The sequence below is a fragment of the Neolamprologus multifasciatus genome, chromosome 6, assembly GCF_963576455.1.
Source record: "Neolamprologus multifasciatus chromosome 6, fNeoMul1.2, whole genome shotgun sequence".
NCBI classification, from domain to species: Eukaryota; Metazoa; Chordata; class Actinopteri; order Cichliformes; family Cichlidae; genus Neolamprologus; species Neolamprologus multifasciatus.
The window spans coordinates 30,367,571-30,389,075 of NC_140444.1; the positions used below are offsets into that span (position 1 = coordinate 30,367,571).

General features: G+C 42.0%; 1 protein-coding gene and 1 long non-coding RNA gene across 4 annotated transcripts in view; both read right to left on the minus strand.

The window, feature by feature from the left end:
- LOC146517292 (uncharacterized) overlaps window positions 1–21,505 on the minus strand; it is a 378,392-nt gene that overhangs the window by 248,550 nt on the left and 108,337 nt on the right. The window lies entirely within an intron of this gene.
- Window positions 1–21,505, minus strand: part of LOC146517299 (protein ELFN1-like) — a 129,866-nt gene that overhangs the window by 50,381 nt on the left and 57,980 nt on the right. The gene's annotated exons all lie outside the window — the stretch shown is intronic.

Sequence of the window (21,505 nt, forward strand, 5' to 3'; positions counted from 1 at the left end):
CGAGACTCAGACAGAGGCAGTATTATCGATGTAAAACCTGCAGATAGTCAGATTAACAGTATTTCGTCTCTATCTGCCATTCTGCAATTCATCTCATGTAAACAATAACGTGCGCACAGCGTGACGTGAAAAAAGGCACATACCTTTGACGTTGCATGACGAATTCTGTATTCCTCGCCCACATGTAAACGCAAAAAAGGATTTTTAAAAACTCTCCGTTTTCAAAAATACCCGTGTAGGTGTGGACATAGCGTAAAACGGTTAGTAGTGTATTTTATTACTACCTGTAATTTCTTGCAGTTTACTTGTATTTGCTTAATTGTTTACTAAATGTTTGAGGTGTGCGGTGGCGGGGTAGGTGGTTGGGGGAGGGGGGGGACCACTGATTTAAGCACATATTTTAAGTCATGCTACTTAGGTAGGCTTGCAGAAAGCTGAATGGAAATATATCATGGTATTCATATTGTTTTGTACATCCCTGTAAGACAGGATTCATGGTTGAGGAGGGCATCTTTGCTGGCATGATCGTTATAGCACTAATAACCAGCTAGTTAACTAACTGTTGCCGACTTTGTTCAGTAGACGTTTATGGTGCTGCATTTCTGTTTTCTTAGGTATTTGGTTATGGAGAGCCTCAACCAACACAAACATACTATACTCCAGTGCAGTCTTCCAAAAACACAACAGTGCACAACTCGATGGTGCACTGTCAACAGGCGATTGATTTACAAATCAGCCAGATAAATTAATGGAGTGACAGTAGAGTTCACAAAAAAACAATATGAAAAATATATATACAGTGGGGCAAAAAAGTATTTAGTCAGCCACCGATTGTGCAAGTTCCCCCACTTAAAATGATGACAGAGGTCAGTAATTTGCACCAGAGGTACACTTCAACTGTGAGAGACAGAATGTGAAAAAAAAATCCATGAATTCACATGGTAGGATTTGTAAAGAATTTATTCGTAAATCAGGGTGGAAAATAAGTATTTGGTCAATAACAAAAATACAACTGAATACTTTGTAACATAACCTTTGTTGGCAATAACAGAGGTCAAACGTTTACTATAGGTCTTTACCAGGTTTGCACACACAGTAGCTGGTATTTTGGCCCATTCCTCCATGCAGATCTTCTCAAGAGCAGTGATGTTTTGGGGCTGTCGCCGAGCAACACGGACTTTCAACTCCCGCCACAGATTTTCTATGGGGTTGAGGTCTGGAGACTGGCTAGGCCACTCCAGGACTTTCAAATGCTTCTTACGGAGCCACTCCTTTGTTGCCCGGGCGGTGTGTTTTGGATCATTGTCATGTTGGAAGACCCAGCCTCGTTTCATCTTCAAAGTTCTCACTGATGGAAGGAGGTTTTGGCTCAAAATCTCACGATACTTGGCCCCATTCATTCTGTCCTTAACATGGATCAGTCGTCCTGTCCCCTTGGCAGAAAAACAGCCCCATAGCATGATGTTTCCACCCCCATGCTTCACAGTAGGTATGGTGTTCTTGGGATGCAACTCAGTATTCTTCTTCCTCCAAACACGACGAGTTGAGTTTATACCAAAAAGTTCTACTTTGGTTTCATCTGACCACATGACATTCTCCCAATCCTCTGCTGTATCATCCATGTGCTCTCTGGCAAACTTCAGATGGGCCTGGACATGCACTGGCTTCAGCAGCGGAACACGTCTGGCACTGCGGGATTTGATTCCCTGCCGTTGTAGTGTGTTACTGATGGTGACCTTTGTTACTTTGGTCCCAGCTCTCTGCAGGTCATTCACCAGGTCCCCCCGTGTGGTTCTGGGATCTTTGCTCACCGTTCTCATGATCATTTTGACCCCACGGGATGAGATCTTGCGTGGAGCCCCAGATTGAGGGAGATTATCAGTGGTCTTGTATGTCTTCCATTTTCTGATGATTGCTCCCACAGTTGATTTTTTCACACCAAGCTGCTTGCCTATTGTAGATTCACTCTTCCCAGTCTGGTGCAGGTCTACAATTCTTTTCCTGGTGTCCTTCGAAAGCTCTTTGGTCTTGGCCATGGCGGAGTTTGGAGTCTGACTGGTTGAGGCTGTGGACAGGTGTCTTTTATACAGATGATGAGGTCAAACAGGTGCCATTCATACAGGTAACGAGTGGGGGACAGAAAAGCTTCTTACAGAAGACGTTACAGGTCTGTGAGAGCCAGGGATTTTCCTTGTTTGAGGTGACCAAATACTTATTTTCCACCCTGATTTACGAATAAATTCTTTACAAATCCTACCATGTGAATTCATGGATTTTTTTTTTCACATTCTGTCTCTCACAGTTGAAGTGTACCTCTGGTGCAAATTACTGACCTCTGTCATCATTTTAAGTGGGGGAACTTGCACAATCGGTGGCTGACTAAATACTTTTTTGCCCCACTGTATATATATATATATATATATATATATATATATATATATATATATATATATATATATGACTCAATGCCCCACAGCTGGATACTGGAATGCCTAGAATTGTACAAGATCAATGGGACCCTAAGAGCCTTCATCAGGAACTCAATGGGGATGTGGCGTACAACACTAGAGGCCAATTCCAAGCCCATAGCACAAGTCACCATCAAGTGCGGGATCTACCAAGGAGATGCTCTGTCCCCACTGCTGTTCTGCATAGGCCTGAACCCCCTCAGTGAGATCATTAACAAGACTGGCTACGGATACCGACTACGGAACGGAGCAGTTGTCAGCCACCTCCTGTACATGGATGACATCAAGCTGTATGACAAGAGTGAACGAGACATCGATTCACTGATCCACACTACCAGGCTATACAGCAATGACATTGGAATGTCGTTTGGGCTGGAGAAGTGTAGTCGGATGGTAACAAAGAGAGGGAAGGTAGTCAGAACTGAGGGGATTGAACTACCAGAAGGCAACATTGCAGACATAGAGGACAGTTACAAGTACCTGGGGATCCTGCAGGCGAATGGGAACCATGAAGAGGCCGCTAGGAAAGCTGCAACCACCAAGTACCTGCAGAGGGTCAGGCAAGTCCTGAGGAGTCAGTTGAACGGTAAGAACAAGATCCGGGCCATCAACACGTACGCCCTGCCCGTGATCAGGTACCCTGCTGGGGTAATAGGCTGGCCAAAGGAGCAGATAGAAGCCACTGACATAAAGACAAGAAAGCTCCTTACCATGCATGGAGGGTTTCACCCCAAGTCCAGCACCCTGAGGCTGTACGCTAAGCGGAAGGAAGGGGGTCGGGGACTGGTGAGTGTCAGCACCACAATCCAGGATGAGACAACAAACATCCAAGAATACATCACGAAGATGGCCCCAACTGACAGCGTGCTCAGTGAATACCTCAGGCAGCAGAAACCCAAGAAAGAGGAGGGAGACGAGGAACCATCATGGAAGGACAGGCCCCTGCACGGTATGTACCACCGGCAGATAGAGGAGGTGGCTGATATCCAGAAATCCTACCAGTGGCTGGACAAAGCTGGACTGAAAGATAGCACAGAGGCACTAATCATGGCAGCACAAGAACAAGCTCTGAGTACAAGATCCATAGAGGCTGGGGTCTATCACACCAGGCAAGACCCCAGGTGCAGGCTGTGTAAAGATGCCCCTGAGACAATCCAGCACATAACAGCAGGGTGCAAGATGCTAGCAGGCAAGGCATACATGGAACGCCATAACCAAGTGGCCGGCATAGTGTACAGGAACATCTGTGCCGAGTATAACCTGGAAGTCCCAAGGTCAAAATGGGAAATGCCCCCAAGGGTGGTGGAGAATGACCGAGCTAAGATCCTGTGGGACTTCCAGATACAGACGGACAAAATGGTGGTGGCTAACCAACCGGACATAGTGGTAGTAGACAAACAGAAGAAGACGGCCGTAGTGATCGATGTAGCGGTTCCGAATGACAGCAATATCAGGAAGAAGGAACACGAGAAGCTGGAGAAATACCAAGGGCTCAGAGAAGAGCTCGAGAGGATGTGGAGGGTGAAGGTATCGGTGGTCCCCGTGGTAATCGGAGCACTAGGTGCAGTGACTCCCAAGCTAGGCGAGTGGCTCCAGCAGATCCCAGGAATAACATCGGAGATCTCTGTCCAGAAGAGCGCAGTCCTGGGAACAGCTAAGATACTGCGCAGGACCCTCAAGCTCCCAGGCCTCTGGTAGAGGACCCGAGCTTGAAGGATAAACCGCCCGCAGGGGCGTGCTGGGTGTTTTTTTTTTTTTATGATTTGCCAATGCACTGCCAATCAAGAACCCCGCTGAGTCCTTAAAACCCCAGTCCCACAGGCCTAGAGGCCAGTGCCTGGCTATCTGGCAACCACTGGTTGCTAGGGAAAAATGTACATTTCCCAACCAGTTGGCAACCTCCTTGCAATTTTTTGATCTTTAGTAGACCGGAACTTGCTATCATATCTGCAAACCCATGTCAAGTACTCTCTGGGCAGTAGTGAAACTGTGAAAAGTGTGACACAAACCAGAAATGCTTTTACTTTACTTTTAATTTACAGGCAAACATTCTACTTTTCCAGCATTGCACTTTTTCACATTTTTTTTATCACTTGGGTTGTATTTAGCATGTCATTGCTGGTGCAGCCCCCTGTTTGTGACCACTTTCACCTTGTGACAGCCATACATTTTGTTACCCGACTGCACTGGCAACACATCGCCCTCTCAGGATATTTGCATAAAATGATTTCATTGGCTAACAGCTGCACTGGATCATTTGAATAAATGTGATTTGATTGGCTGACGCTGGCACTGGCCCTTGGGAAGTTGAATTTCTCTCGACTTTGACTCCAAGCAGGAAGACTAAAGCGAAACAATGGATCCATAATTCAGTTTGGCACTGTGTGACATCACCCGATTCAGCGTAAATGAGAAGCGAGGGCGCCAAATTCTGAAATGCATCCATGTGAATCTTGCCTAAGTCTATCAAGACTAATACTCCTGGCAGTCAGTGTCATACAGTTCCCCTACAGCACCTTTACTAATGATAAGTGTCATTGCAGAATTACAAATTAGATTTAAATTTCATTACATGATATTGTGAGCTCAATAATTTGATTATCTACATTTTGCAGGATAATTTAATGCAAATTGACAGAATGTTATGTGTTACGCATACAGAGGTCTATTCTTCTGTCAAGATGCTTTTTGGCAATAAAAATCTCACATAATTTAGTTTTTGCCTTCGATACAGCACCGTCATTCCTAAATCAGTCTTAGACCCAGAATGAATTTTACCTTTTCATAGATCTACTCTACATTCACATAAATATATGCACATAAAAACTGGTAGCACATATCCAGTCATTGCATAATTTGATTCATGTTGTATTAATCATGAGTAAAAATTACAAGATTATCTCTGTTTTTTCAAAAGGACAAAGAGCTCAAATGTTCAAGTCCTTTTGCGTCATGATGATTTGATGTCATTAAAGAAAAGTCCAAATCTAGTCATGCAGCCTCTCTCAAGCTTGAGCATAGAGTCTTGGCTTTATGCATCTTGTTGAATAGTCAGTATACTACATAATCCCTTCATTGTAGTTTCCTCTATTTTAAGCACTCAAGTGACCTTTTGTAGGCCTGTAAACCAGAACAAAGATGCTGATCTTTCTTTTTCTCTTTTTCTTTATTGTTTGTTTTGTCTGTCTGTCAGTGTCAGACCAGTTACTTATACTGAATATGTATTCCTTATTACCAATGAAAAACGTTATTACATTGCTTCCGGGCAGCTCAGCAGCAGACATTCAATCATTCACACCTACATGTTACATCTTTTGTGTTTAATAAGTAGAAATCAAACATCAGACTTGCTGCCATCCCTCCAGTTTAGAAACATTTAATGACCTTTTCAACAGCAGGTGTTTTAGCCTCAGAGGCTCCACACAGGTCTCCAGAAATCTTTAAACATTTTGATACCAGCAAACTACTGAGAGCAAACCAGCCACACACATTTCAAAACACAGAGTGCATAATCATCACATGCTACACTGAAAAGTAAAATAATATATGGTTTTACAATCAAGGAATTTTCCTTATTAATTTAAAGATTTTTTCCCATATTTTTTTTAACCACACGCTGAATAGTAGCGCTTGCCATGTAATAATGTATCCATTTTTTTTTACACTTTTTTAAAAAAAATTTACGTTGTACTCTCTTCACCCATCACAGACTTTCCAGTCTAGCACATCGGGCCACATCTGGCCACTGAACAGCAAGATCAGTCTAACTGGAGATTGCGAACAAGCTGCCCCTTACGAAGTGTGTATGCTTGGTACCGGAAAATAAAATCACATCACATTTTCCTACCCAACACTGGTCTGAGGTTAGATCAGGCTGTTGAGAGTGAAACTAAATATAAGAATAAAAAGAATAAAAATATAAACCTGATGTCATTGGAGATGTTCCAGCTTTTTTTTTTTACAGGCTTAAGAAGTCAACTCAGACATGTCAAGTCTAAAGTCAAGTCATTTGGCCTAAAGCTCGAGTTGGTACTTTGAACTGAAAATGATTAAATCTACTTCCACAATTGAAAGAAATGACGGCGAAAATAACAAATCACATCTACACAAACATACACAAAGACACTCATTCAAGCACTGCAGCTTATGTTTTTTTATTAGCAAGAGAGCCGCTTGAGCCTGAGGATGCGGAGATGGACAGAACCAAGAGGGAGAGAGACTGAAGGAGGAACAGGAGGATTCTGGGAAATGAGAAATTGCCTGAGTGGAAAAAGGCAAAATAGCAAACTGTTGCAGATGAATAGCTATAGAATGTTACTTACAGCCGAATGATACTGCTAACAAGTGTAGCCATTTTGTACTTGTGTGAGTCCTCGGAGCCTGCCGGCCAGGATAAACAGTCAGACATTCAGACAACATCATTGAGCTCCGCAGCTCTGATCTTTACTGCAGGGATCCGTTTTTTCAAACACCACACGCGGAGGGCAACGGCGAAAACACGTATTTTATGATCAATCACAAAGTCTCTCGTGTCATTTCTGGCATTTGACATTACAAACCGAATGGAGACAACACACATTAAAATCATTCAGGTGAATCCACATGCAGTGGAGGATGAAACAGAGGAGGTCTGGTAGGTTTACAAGAACAATAAAGGAGAAAAACATGGGGAGATGATAGGGGTGGGGTGTGTTAAAGTAAAGCAAAGAACAGCTAAAATTGAGGTTCTGATGCATTACCTGTGGCAAATTAGCTAAAGATAGAAACTACTACTGAACTGCCTCACACAGACGCACAGTGAGTGCTCTTCAAGTATTCCTTATGCATCAGCAGTGCGCTTGCTTCTCTGTAGTCACCTTGACTGCAAATGGAGAGGACAGCAGAGAGAGGTGATGCGTGTTTATTGTTATCCTGACAAACTAGTGTCTGTAAAGGCTAAAAACGCAGTGACCAGCGAGCCCAGGAGCACTGTGAGTGAGTCAGACTCAGCTGGTCTCCATCAGTGGGAGGGCTGTAGTGTGGGAAATCTGATTTGCTGAGAGAAATATATATATATATATATAAAGAAAAGAAAAAAGGGAAGTTTGGCCACAGGCAAGCTCAGGGCACTCTGTCTCAGCCCTCTGAATGTCATTTCACTTGACTACTATAAACATATGCCCTGTATGTGGAATGTACCGTGCGGTGTATGCATTGTGTTAACATTTGTCAACAACACGTGCTTGAATAAAGAGCTGGATGAAGTTTGCATAAGCCGAGCAGCAGACAGACTGATCCTGATCTTTCTTTGCTGTCAAGCAGAAGCCCGCTCCTATCAAGACTGTAAGTGTGTGGGCTCAGGAGTGTTTGATGGGCTGCAGGACCACTAATGAATGCACACAGCCAAACCTGCTCTGTGGGACATCTAAGGACTCTCCCACGGCATTAGAGATTACCTCGGTGTCTGCGTGGATACTTAAGATACCAATAAATGTGTTTTCCAAAGGACACACGCTGGACGACAAAAGCCATCAAATCCCTTATAAATAGGAAGAAGAGAGCTCTCGGGGCTTTGGGGAAGAGAGGAAGTTAAGTCTGTCCAGAGGGAGCCGAAAAGGAGAATGGAGTATGGAACAACACCTACCAGTACCGAAGAGAACAATCTGCAACAAAAACAGTCTAAAGGAGGTGTGGAGTGTGATGAGAACAATCGAACACGCAACTAGGCCAAACCGAGAGAGGAACAAGTGGAATACTTAAAGGGGAAACAGCTAGCTGGTAAAATTTTTATGTACACTGGGAGTTTGTACCTGGTCTTAATCACCCTCTCTGTCCCACTCCGCAGACACTTGAGTATGCATGAACTGCATCAATGTGTTAATATATAAATATAGATATAGATATATATTTCAACACTATGGGTGGCTGGATTTGTATTTCCAGAATAAAAATGAGTGTCATTGTGACTTTCAAATCAAATGTGAAGGCATTTTATTTTGAAAGAAAAACACGTCTTTTGAGATTGGGATTAGCCTCACAGCCCCTGAGTGGGTGGCCTCACAGCTGAGCAGGCAGGGACGCGGGCACACAATGTAAATTAACTTGTGCTTATAATTGTGGCTTACAAATCCAGAGCAGGCAGCATTTTGTTAGACGTGTTGTACTGTGGTGAAGTGGGTGGAGGTATTTTAGGCAACCAAGATTTGAAGTGTTGAAAGTTTCATTAATTTCCTAGCTGTGACTGGCAGATGCAGCATTTCTGGGCCTCAGATGGGCATTTGAGTGTTCTGTTTTCATTGTCTGTGCAAAAGACTTGTTGTCTTTTTAATAATAAAAACGCTTAAAGAAGCATGTACATGAATACTTAAGTTGAGAAGTTACCTACTGTATGACTACCTTTGAGCACACAAATCCAGTGAAGACAAACCCAATACCAGGTTCTGTAGAAAAATGCTAGAAGCAATTAGCAGTTTAAATCAGGTTAACAGCAGGGCTTTTTAGTACTTCCTGTTCTGCTCTGTGGATTTCCTACAACTGTGAGTTACACCTCTGGCTTGTCTCTGTTGTGATAGTATTATTTTTTAAAGCTCAAGAGCAGAACCAGGGGTGTCAAACTCATTTAGGTTCATGACCCAAACGCAACCAAATTTGATCTCAAGCTGACCAGTTTTCAATTCAATTCAGTTCAATTCAATTTTATTTATTTAGCACCAAATCACAATAGCAGTCACCTCAAGAGACTTTAGTTTTGTAAGGTAGAGACGCTACAATAATACAGAGACAACCAAACAACCCCCTCTGTGCAAGTCTTGGCGACAGTGGGAAGGAAAACCTCCCTTTTAACAGGAAGACACCTCTGACAGAACCAGGCTCATAGAGAGTGAAGAGGTAACATGCAGTGCATTAGTGAATCCTGTATTATACTGTATTATAACTACCACTAACTATAACTATCAGAAATGTGAGGTTGCTGGTCAAACTCCCAAGTTTAACCGCCTTAGGCACTAGGCACACAGAGACCTGTGAGCGAAATGAAATCTGTGTCTTGTTTTGTACTTTTACTTTGAACATGAACACTCCCCATTTGTGGTTTCTTCCCCAACTACTGCTCCATGAGTAGTTGGCCAGTGTTAGTGTCTTCCATGCAGACTCTGGGCCAATCGTCTAGTGACCACAAAAATGACAAGAAGGTTTTTAATGCAGCACCTTTTCTCTAACCTTTTCCACCTAGTGACAGCCTCAAGAAACCACACAGCAAGCAGTGAGGGAATACTGGAGGTCTCTGAGCAGTTTCTTTCAGTGTGGTATGGGAGTTCATGGTTAATGCTAGCAATAAAAAGGCTGTTTTAAACTGTTTTTTCCTTCAGTTTTGAGTGTGTTTGAACATTTACGTGTAATTATGGGCTGTAAAAATAAGACTGACTTGACTTCAGTTGATTTGATGTGAAACATTCTTATCACTACCAAACCAATGCTTCCTGCTACATAATACAGTCAAAGTAAGAAATTATGCCCTCCTTTTCTCCCATTATGTACCTTTTGTTTAGCTGGTTTTAGTGGCAAATGATAATGAAAAATGAAGACACTAAGGCCATAAGATAAACAAAAATATGTTTCTGAAACTCCAGCACAGTTATTCAGCTGAAAACCAATATTTGTTTCTGTTTCTGTTCCAGGTGCTCCAGCTGATTCTGACTGCAGTGTCACAGTGTTACTTAACGTATCAAGGAGTGTTTGTTTGGTAGCATTTTTTTACCAGCCAGGAGAAAAACCTGAATTGTGTTTATACCTGTATATGAAGAGATCGCATTAGTTTGAAAGTGAGTTTTTGTATCAAGTTTGTGTTTTTCTTTTTTGTGGGTGTGTTAGTTTCACTGTCGGTGCGTGACAGAAAAGTATAACTGGTGCTGTTTAATGACTTTCAAACTAGTGTATCCACAGACAAAAGGCACAATCATGAAAGATAAAATGTTCATTTCTTTTCAATTTGGTTGCCGATGTTTTTCTTTTTTGTTCTTTTTTTTTGTTTCTTTGTAATGCAATTTTACAATCAGTAGCAGAAACATCCAACTTGACTCCAACATAAAGTACAGTCATAGTTGAAGCAGTAGAGATCATAATTGAACTCCCTTGGTTATGAGGCGCAATGCCATTGTTCTTAGTCATTACTCCCAGCATGCATGCTGGGTCGTTTTCCTCTCTGGCAAGGTGTCAAACCCGCTTCCCTGCACTGCCTGACGACGTCTTGCCAGGCGCGCGGCTAATCTTTCCTCCAAACAAATGAAAATGGATTCAGGAGCGACTGCAGATATAAAACACAGTGATTCAGAGCTCACAGTCCTCTTGTCTATCTGCATGCACAGTCCCAGAGGAAAGGAAAAAAAAAGAGAGAAAAACTTTTTCAATAACCTGCTAATAGCAGCACTCCCAGACACACACGTGGTCAGGTCAGCGATCAGCTATTTCATGCTGGGCAAATGGACACACAAACACATTGACACACGCACACTGAGAAGACATTGCCTGAAAGCTGAATGCTGATTTGCTAATGAGCTGTCATGGTGACTGATACTGCCATTTAATTGGCTGGTAAAGGGGGCAATTAGAATTCAGTGCATAGATGCACATCAGGAGAGGAAGACAGTCGGGTTAGGCTGTCTGTACATTATGTGTGAGACTGTTCGCTTCAAAGTGAAGCACACACTGGAGCACCGGAGGCATGTCACTCACTCATTATTATTATTATTCATTCTGATTATGCTTTTGAACTGCTCCATGATCTGAAGTATGAATCTACCAGTCAGTGTGAATACATGTGGGTTACTTTGCATGCTGGGGGTTTCGTTTTCTTCTTCATCAGTTTTTCTAGTTTATTTTTCTTCTATCGCCGCCCTGCACTCTTTCTCATTTCAATCCTAGTTCACATCTTTTTCTTTATGGCCATGGCTCACTCTTTCTCTCTCTCGCTCTCGTGTTTCTCATCACCATCTGCTGGTAACATCACTCAACACTATGCAACATCTGTCCAATTTCTTATTGTCACTTTCCTCCTGTCTCTCCTCAGACGCAGCTCTCTGTCCATTATGTCTGTCTATTTGATTTGCTCGATTAACTTCAATATGGTTTACAAAGTGTAACACTTCCCCTTTCACATAAGGACTGCCCTGATAAACATTAGTAATCTGACTTTACGTACACGTTATAAATTGATTTGCATGTCACCGATTGAAATAAGTATTTGATCAAAACATGACTTTGTCCTTGGTGGAGACACTCGTGGAGGAAGGAGGTTCTCATCCAGGATTTTACGATACATGGCCCCATCCATTGGCATCTCAATACAGTGAAGTAATCGTGTACACTTAGCAGAAAAACAGCCCGAAAGCACCATGTTTCCACCTCCAGGCTTGACTGTGGGCGTGGTGTTCATTGCTCCAGACACGACAGGTCGAGTTGATGACAAAGAGCTTGATTTAAGATTTCTCCAGAATTTTCCCTTTAATCATTTAGACGTGTTCAGTGGCAGATTTAAGACGGGCCTGTACACGGTCTTTCTTAAGCAGGGGCACCTTGTGTGATATCAAGGTGGTATTACTGGTGAATGTTAACGAGCTCCTCCCGTGTAGTTTTGGGCTGATCCACCACCTTTCTCACATTCAGCCTCAACCCATGAGGCGAGATCTTGCATGGAACTCCAGGCCAAGGGTGACTGATGATTCGTTTATATTTCTTCCATTTCATAATAATCACACCAGCACTTTCTCACCAAGCTTCTTGCTGATGGTCATGTAGCCCATCCTAGAAACTACCATAAAAATTACAGAGTCTTCATTTGATTGTAAGTCGTTATCACTCTGGCCCAATCACTTTCTTTCCCGCCTTCTGCGAGCCAATCAGGTTCCCACATACCCATATAAAGTAAGGTACTCATGTAAGGGGTACAGGAAAGGACAAGTAAAAATCAAGAAGCACAGAGTCGCTGGTGTATGTCGTCCCACTGGTTTTCCTTCTGACTGTGACATTCTCTGACATTTATTTTTCTGTAAGAAAATATAAAATTTTGTTTTGGTCTGAGATGTTTAATGTTTTATGTTTAATCCTTGAAATTTTAGCTTTATTCAAATAAGGAACTTCCTTCTCATGTATTCACACAGACTGAAGAATGGCAGAATCTGGATCTTTGTATCTGCTGCTTTTCCCCACACATACAGTAAAAAGTGTTTGTTTTATCTGGGTTGCCAGGTTTGTGTTGATCCGCTATGTTGTGGTTGTTAAGTCTGTATTTAGCGTTTGTGTTTCCTCATTTCTGGTAGCTTTCAGAGCCCCAAAATCGGCTGCCTGGCATCACGTGCAGTGGGCTTCCTACGTTTAAATTTGAATGACAGTAGTGGTAACCGTCCAGGAATGGATGTAGTTTTTTCTTTTTTTCTCTTTGAATGTTTTGTTCAACTGTTTCTTTCTTTCTGTGTATTTGTCTCTTGCTCATCTTCCATGAAGCCTCTCTGAAAAAAACCTTAGACTCAAGCTTCATGAATAATTTCTGTAGACATTTTAGAGTTTCATGTGTGCTGGTGTGTTTGTTTGTTTATTTGTGTGTGTGAGCGTGTATGCAGGCCCAGACGTGCACGCTGCCTTGTATGAGCCAGGGAGGAGCAAGCACGGATCAGTGACCTTCGCACTGTTACATTTTTAAAACAGGCCGTGAATAATAGATTAAGTTAGAATAAAACAGTGAAGGATGAAATATGAATTAAAATAATGTGAATTAAAGAGATGGGGGCTGAGGGAGGGAGGAGAGGAGCAGCAGGGAAGGAGAGTGGGTGAGTTTGGGTGTGGGGGGAGGGGATGTGGTGGGTACAGGGAGAAAAGATGTAAAGAGTTATTTGTAAAGTATAAAAGAGAATAAGTTGCTGCTACACCACGTTCTGGCCAATGTCATTAATTAAAGTCATAGTTAAGCATTTGTGCACTTCTTCTCTTTGCAGAAACAGGAAACTTTAACAAAACTGAATCAGAAAGCCCCAAAGAGCTCTTTAACTGTAGCTTATGCAGCTCAGAACGACAACAGATGTGACTGATATACAATTTGTGTCTTTAAATGTCATCGTAAATAGCATAAAAAGGTTTGTGACGCATAGTACTACAGGTACAGATAGGAGGAAAAACATTTTCTTTTAAGATAAAATAAGAGAAAGTAGCTTTAACTAAATTAAATCAAAGCTTTATCTCGAAGTAAAGATGAAGCTCGCTAAAACGCTGAAAACAAAATTGCAAACAAAATGTTTGCAACTCTTAAATCATCTGAAGATGAATCTGACCTCTTTTCTGCGTTAGTGTTTTGATTATTTCTGTTCTCGGGAAAAACCCGAGACTCGTCTCATAACGAATTTGTCCAGATTCACTGATAAACACAGCGGCAAATTTAATGCACTTTTCAGTGTTTATGCATTCAACGGTCTCTACAAACACATTCCAAGTGGCTTAACAAAGTGCCGTGAAGTAAAAACATCAATCTGAAAAATGAAGAGTCCCAAAACAAAGCCAAACACAAGTAATGTGACGATCCCAAGTCAACACTGAAATTACTGAAATATGACTGCAAATAAATAATAATGAACACAATAAACCAGAGAAGCAAGTTTAACATAGCACGGCTGTGTTAACTTAACTGGTAAAACTAAGATTTTGGATTAGAGATAGACAAGTGTCTTGTTGTGCTCATTCTTCTGCACAAAGCGACTCGTTCGAGTGTTGCTTTCTCCAGTCGAAAAGAACAGGTCAGTCTGAACGATAGAGCTAAGACAAAAACCTATAGTGTTGTTGCAATTAAGGCGAGAGAGGACTGCTGCTCCAAATGAATCATACAAATTTGTAAATTCATATATTTATTTTTCAGTCAACGCACTGAAACGCTGCTGTTTGTTTGTAATGTGACGGCTCCAAATTAGAGCTTCCAACTCAATACATTTAACCCTGATAGTCGAGGAATAGAAATACCACTTTGTTTCCAGACAGACCACACTTAAAATTGCTTTTATTGATTCGATATTTACTCTGATTAAATGGGTATGTTTGATGTGTGCAGTGTAAATTACTCTAATGATCTAGCCGAGCACCACATTAGTGACTCCTGACTATCACCTATCACATTTGTCTTACTTCATAGTACACCTTTATGGTATTCAGTACATCATGCAACGTGTAAAAGGCCCCTGATGACTTTTTTTTTTTTTTTACATTTATTTGGGTGTTTAAAATCGTAAAAGTCAAAGTGAACAGCTAACTAAAAAGGTCAATAAAGGATTTGAGTGATTCTTTATGTGTTACATTATTAAGTTGCTTTTAGCCACCTGAAGTATTCAGAGCTTATTTAACTCCCTGCCTTGCTTTATTGAGTTTGTTTATTGTGGAGACGCAGTGCACTCACCAAACACTGCAGGCCTTTTCGTGTAATTATAACATCTGTCTCTCATAATTACGACTCACTATCTAATAAATATGAGACATTATCGCATAATTATGAGATCCTGATCTCGTAATTATGCGAAAGGGGTTGAGGTGGTTATCAGTCATCACTGTTTCGAAAGACGAAGGCATGATGGCGCAACCATTTGCTTTCATTTCCCCCTTGATTTGAAAATAGGAGATATTAATGTCACTGAGTAACATATTATTACTATTAATATTAGTGGTGTGGTGTTGTATGCCTCGTGTGCAGTACCAGTCACATTTCTGCATGATACAATCCTGTAAAATGAGGCCTCACATGAAATAAAGCAGTAGCTTCACGCACGTCTTGTTGCAGAGTCCCGTGTAATAGACACTAAGAGTGAAAACATGATAAGCATAACAATTATGTCATCGCTGTGCAACTAGAGTCCTTGTGCTGGCAGAGAGCTCACTCGCAGGTGCTCTCTTCATTCATTGCTCAGTTCCTACACAAACCTGTGTAGGGTGCTTAATGGATGCTTCAAAGTCCATCCATCCATCCATCCATCCATTCGCTTCCGCTTATCCTTTTCAGGGTCGCGGGGGGCGCTGGAGCCTATCCCAGCTGTCATAGGGCGAGAGGCAGGGTACACCCTGGACAGGTCGCCAGTCTGTCGCAGGGCCAACACACAGGGACAGACAACCATTCGCACTCACATTCACTCGCACATTCACACCTAATGGCAATTTGGATTATCCAATTAACCTATCCCCACAAGCTGCATGTCTTTGGACGGTGGGAGGAAGCCGGAGTACCCGGAGGGAACCCACGCAAACACGGGGAGAACATGCAATCTTCAAAGTCATACATGAGAAATTTAGCCAAGCTATCAAAATTTGTGGACCTATTGTGTGTTGTGGTATCATATAGCAACAGCTGTCATTTCCCCGATCAGAGTATAGTATAATCACAATACATCATACAAAAAACCAGCTGATCAGTGAAGCCTCTCCTTTTTTGTCTCAGATGCCAAACGTGGATCTTATCAAAAAGTAAGATTCATGCAATGCAACCAGAAGGAGAATACTCCCACAGCGCAAACTTATGTTAACTCAGCAGTAAAGTTTTTGATCATGGTTCAATAGAAACAGAAAGCTGGCTTCAAATAAATGAGCTTAATTTACTCCAAGAGAAGAAAGACTTGGATGGAGCCAGTTTATCAGACTTGTGCGAGTCGATGGACAAAATTCAGCACCACCTCTTGGCCTTCGTGACTTCTGCCTTCTCTTGTGAGTGCGGGTTTGATTTGGCATTTCAGAAGAACATCCTCCTTCACCGCTGCAACTCACCGTGGAGCTCTTCTGCCACTCCATCCCACAGAAAATCTATCAAGACTTCCAACTTTGAAGTCCTCCCAATAGCGAATGATCAAAACAAACGAGTTCTCGCTCATCAGCAAAGCATCGACTGCTCTGCTGCAGATGCTCATTAAATTCAGAGATTGTAAAAATGAGCTCAGAGAGAGAGACAACCTTATGGCTCCTCTTTGCCTCACGCTGCTGCCGAGAAAGGCGGAGTGATGAGGCTCAGAGAGATCCTGATGGACCGTCTGCTGACAAACCTCGTCGAAGCAACAACAGATCATCCCGGGTAAAGCAAAAGCTCTCCTCAGATAGTTAACGTCATGTTGAAAGCAAACTTTGCTTTGTTTTGCTGAGTTAGCTTCACACATGCTGTGTGCTGGAAGGCAGGAGAAGCTGCCAACCTAGTCATGCCCTGCTCAGTCAGAAAACCACTCCATCATACACTCCATCAGTGAATCAATTTACGCCACAAAAGCTCAAATGAACGGACACGAACAACACACACGGCCACTTCTGCGGTCCACTACGACAGCAGCCTGGCCGTGTGATGATAAATTGTAGTTACCCAGTGTGTGGTGAGATGTTCTGCTCCTCTGTACCTCTGTGCTAATACCAATGACATCTTTCATAGATCATGTCATTTTCTACTGAGCAGAGGGGGAGAGAGAGAGAGCCATCTAAACACCTGGTCACCTAGGGAGCACTGACCGAGGAAAGAAGGCAGTTTAAGTGACATTGAGGATGAAATGCATTTCACCGCCCATTGTCCTAAATGTGAAACAGCTAGAGAAGCAGATATTCACTGCACGCATCAGATCTCCCCTCTGCAGATTCCCCATGCAAAGTGCAGCTGTAAATAACAAATGTACTGATGTACAATGTGATGCCATAGTTTACATGCTCGTAATTAAATCGAGCATTGCTTACCCCAGCAGATCAGCTGATCATCTGAGCCATCAGCTCGCATCAGCTGATAGCTCATGAGATGCCCTTCTGCGTATCTGTCGCTTATATAGCCCACAGTGACTGCATATCTGCAAGCTGCTTTGCACCCCAGCTCCTACCTTCATGCTGGTCTGACTTGATCATTGTCCTAACTCTTATCATCGATGCCTGCTATGTTCTGCGTCCTGCGGCCTCGCTCTCTGCCTCTAGCTTTGCATTTTCCAGCGTTATGCCACCACATACAAATAATTGCATATGGAAACAACAATCTTCTTTCACTATGGCGGTCCTGACCAGTGTTGGTCAAGTTACTTGAAAAAGGTAATCAGTAACTAATTACTATTACTTCCCGAAAAAAGTAATCCTGTTACTTTACTGATTACTTATTTTCAAAAGTAATTAGTTACTTAGTTACTTTTTAAAAACATAATTTACAACCTGAATAGGTAATAAAGCCACAGATCTTTCAGCCCAATTCTACTTTTTCTGCATAATCCATCATATAAAATGTAATCAAATTAAAAAGTCTCTTTTTAAAACTTGTTTTATTAGTTTTAATCTTTTAACTTTAATTAAATTAAATTATATGCAACATTCTCTGACTGGAAGAAATTTGTTTAACATTTAAACCTATTTTCTGCACATTCCAGCATATAAAATAAAACACTCAGTCTTTCAAATAGATGCAAGTAAAACACAGCAGAAAATAAATAAAATCAAATACTATAGCGGTCCTGTTGCTCTATTTTCACTTGTATAGCAGGAGTGGGGCAGGCGGAGGTCTGCCCTGGTGCAGGTGTGTCGCAGTGGTCAGCGGAAGGATCCGGCGGTTTCTCTGTGAGTTTCCCATTACGTCATTGCTTGCTCGGATGTTTAGGAGGTTTTTTTGGCTGTAAAAAGAAGTTTTCTTTCCACGCACAATGGACGCTAATGTTTTTGTCACTTTTTTACCTTTTTTGCAATAGTAATCCCTTACTTTACTCGTTACTTGAAAAAAGTAATCAGATTAAGTAACGTGTTACTGCCCATCTCTGGTCCTGACTGAAGGTTAAAGGGTATAGGGTGTGCTGAGGTTATGCATTTCCTTAGTAGTCATTAACAGTGTTCATGCTGTACAGTGTACAGCCATGCTTTACATTCTGGAAAGCAACAGCAAAACAGATGACACCCTAAATGGAATCGTTACAACCATCATGTCAGTAAGGCAAAGACACATCTCGGTTAATCTTAGAGGGAAACATTGCTGCTGGGCTTCTGAACACAAACATTCATGGTCATTTCTGAACCATGTGACAGCACTGTGTTTTTTCAGTGAGCACCTAGTAAGTAAAATTCAAGTGGCATGAACACACTAGTATTCATGGCCCTGGCTTGCAGACAGGTACTTGGGTTAGGCTTCCATGTTAGGTGGCTTAGATGATCATCCATGCTTAATCCTCTGCTTATCCAATGTGTTTGTGGCGGCATCAGGCTAAGCAGTGTATTCCAGACATCCCTCACTCTAGAAACACGTACCAGTTCTTCCTCTTGTCTGAAGCCTTCCCAGACAACATGTATAATCTCTCCAGGGAATTCTGACTCTGTCCCAGGCTTCCTCCCAGTTGGGCATGCCCAGAAAACCTCCAAACAGAGAATAAGTTAGGTGTTCACCATTTTATGCGCTGCCTATAACAGTGATGTATCGCTCCTTTCCCTTTAAAAAAAAAAATCAATATTCCACCACAAGCTGATTCCAACAGACAGGAGATGCAGTAATAAGGGAAATAAGTGTTTAAGGATTTAAATCAGTAACAGACAGGAAAACAACGCGTTCTTCTCATCGTTTGAACAGAGGCTCAAGTGTTGCTGCAATACAAGGCGGAGGCAATTAAGTACATGCAGAAAGCTGCATTTCCCCTGTTTCCTTTAGGTGTCGGAGATGAAAAACTTGCCACTGTGAATGGACTTCCCAAATGTTTTGTTTGGACTTTAATGACCAAAACAAAAGTAGGAATATGAACAAGGTCCCTGGTGTGCTTTGGCCTTCCTCTGTGATAGCTGTGATTAGTTTAATAAAAACCAAGCAAGCTTTATAAGCAAAGTTAAATGAGCATTTAAAACAAAAAGTTAATCTGAAATGGTTGAAGTTACGAGGATACAAATCAAAAGGGATTAAATGTGCATCACAAATCTGTGTAACAACTTGAAGTCCCTTGCTTGCTGTTTTGATTTGACAGATCACGCTTACAGTTGCCCATATTAGACTAACAGATTGTCCAGTATAAATAAAAAGGGAGTTTTGCATAATAACATTATGTTAACACGTTTGGCAACAATGATGTCTACTGTCTACTGAAAACTGGGCTATTTGCAAGTTTAAGTTATGTTAACCTGAATAGCTAAAAAGCAGTAGTTTCCCTGAGACTACAGTAGCCATTATACATTGTGCCTGCAGTTGTGTCTCTTCCTGCCTCTCCTCACTTATTTTCCCAGTCCACCTTCCCTTGCTCTCTGTCATAAGAACACACACATATACACACTTCTGATTTCACGTCTCATCACCCCCATGACCCACATAGACAAGGAAACTAATTCACACAGGAAAGAAAGAAACAGATAGAAAGAGGGAGAAACTGAAAGGTGACAGGAGGCAGACCAAATGAGGAGGACAGGAGGCTGAGACACTAAATTAGAGAGAGCAGAAAAGACAGCAGTCTGCAGTGAGGATCCTGAAGGCAAGATGAGAGGAGGAATTGGTGGGAATGTGGATTTGGGAGGAAAAAAAGGGCAAAAGGGAGGAGGAATGGAGCTGGATAATGCAGCCGGTAAGTGATAGACCAAGCAGTGGGAGAGGTAGAGTGAGGTCAGATGGAGAGATGGATAGAAGAAGAGGAGTGAAGGGGTGGAAGAGAAATTTGGGTCGGCGAAGTGCAGCTGCATCGGGAGGGAGCCGAAATGAGGAGGGTAAAAAGGGGGAGAGACAGGAGGCAGGAAATCAGTTGAGCAGACAGAATGTAGAGTATGTGTAGAGAGGATAAATGAAGGGGGGGGGGGGGAGAGAGAGAGAGAGAGAGAGAGAGAGAGAGAGAGAGAGAGAGAGAAGTAGAAAGAGAGGAGGATGAGGAGGAGTGAGAAGGGGGGGGGGGGGGGTGCAGAGTAACAGTCATCAGTATTCCAGCCTAGTACTCAGTTTCCAGCCAAGACAAATGAGAGCCAACATCAGGGAGGAAGTGGATCAGCTGAAAACATACCAACCTCTCCCTCTGTCGCCCGGCTCCCCTTTCTCTATATTTCTCCCTATCTCCCTTTTCTTCTTTGCCAAAAAAGAAAGAACCGTATAGCTGCAGTAGCTCATGCCCTGGCAGCTTTCCCTAAGATTGCAGAAATATATATATATATATATATATATATATATATATATATATATATATATATGGCACCATAAATAAATAGAGCTGCATCGGTGTGTGTAGTTCGGCCTTATCCTGGGTTATTTCAGCAGCGCGGGCATCCTGATACTGTGAGAGCATTAGTCCCCCTCCCCCACTGGAGACTTATTTGAGGTGTCATCAAGTCAGGGTTTGTTATTGACATTGCTTATTTATGACCTTTAGAGCTTGGCAACGCCAAAGAGGAAAAGATTTACACATTTGTTCAGTGAAGCATGTTAAATATTGTCAAACATTAAACAAAGCAATTTGCTTAGAGTCTTAAATTATATTCTGCAAAATTTGATTCACTGAATATTTTAAAAAAGACTGTATAAAGTATAGAAATTTCCTGTATCAGATAGTTAAAAAACACAGATATGCATTAACTCATACTACCAAGCTTGGTTTGCAAGCTACTTCATAAACTGTATGGTGCAATGCACAGACACACATCCAGGTAAATGTTTGCTATGCAAGAACTTCACCTAAGCTGAAGCAAGAACTTCATTGATGGGTGGGACCTCCAGGGGAGGTGTTATTATTTGTCCACAATAATTGCATAAGAAATACTCCAAAAGGCACCAACAGCACAAACACAGTTCAGTGACTCAAGCCAGTGGAGGTGAGGCCTGGCAGACAACTGACATGTTTTAAGGCAGTTCCACCCTTAACTTTAGATAATCCCTGTACAATTTCAAAAAATAACCCACTGTAGAGATGCTCTGAGGAGGGAAATTATCCAACTATTCAAACAGTTTTTGTGTTGGTCTAGCTTTAAGTGACTGCTAGAGAAACTGCAATTTTTTTGCACCAGGAATTTACACTTGGATCTGTGCAGTGTATGCTAATACTAATTAGTGCTATGTTACAAAAAGGTAAAAAAATGCAAAACTAGACTTTACTCACAAA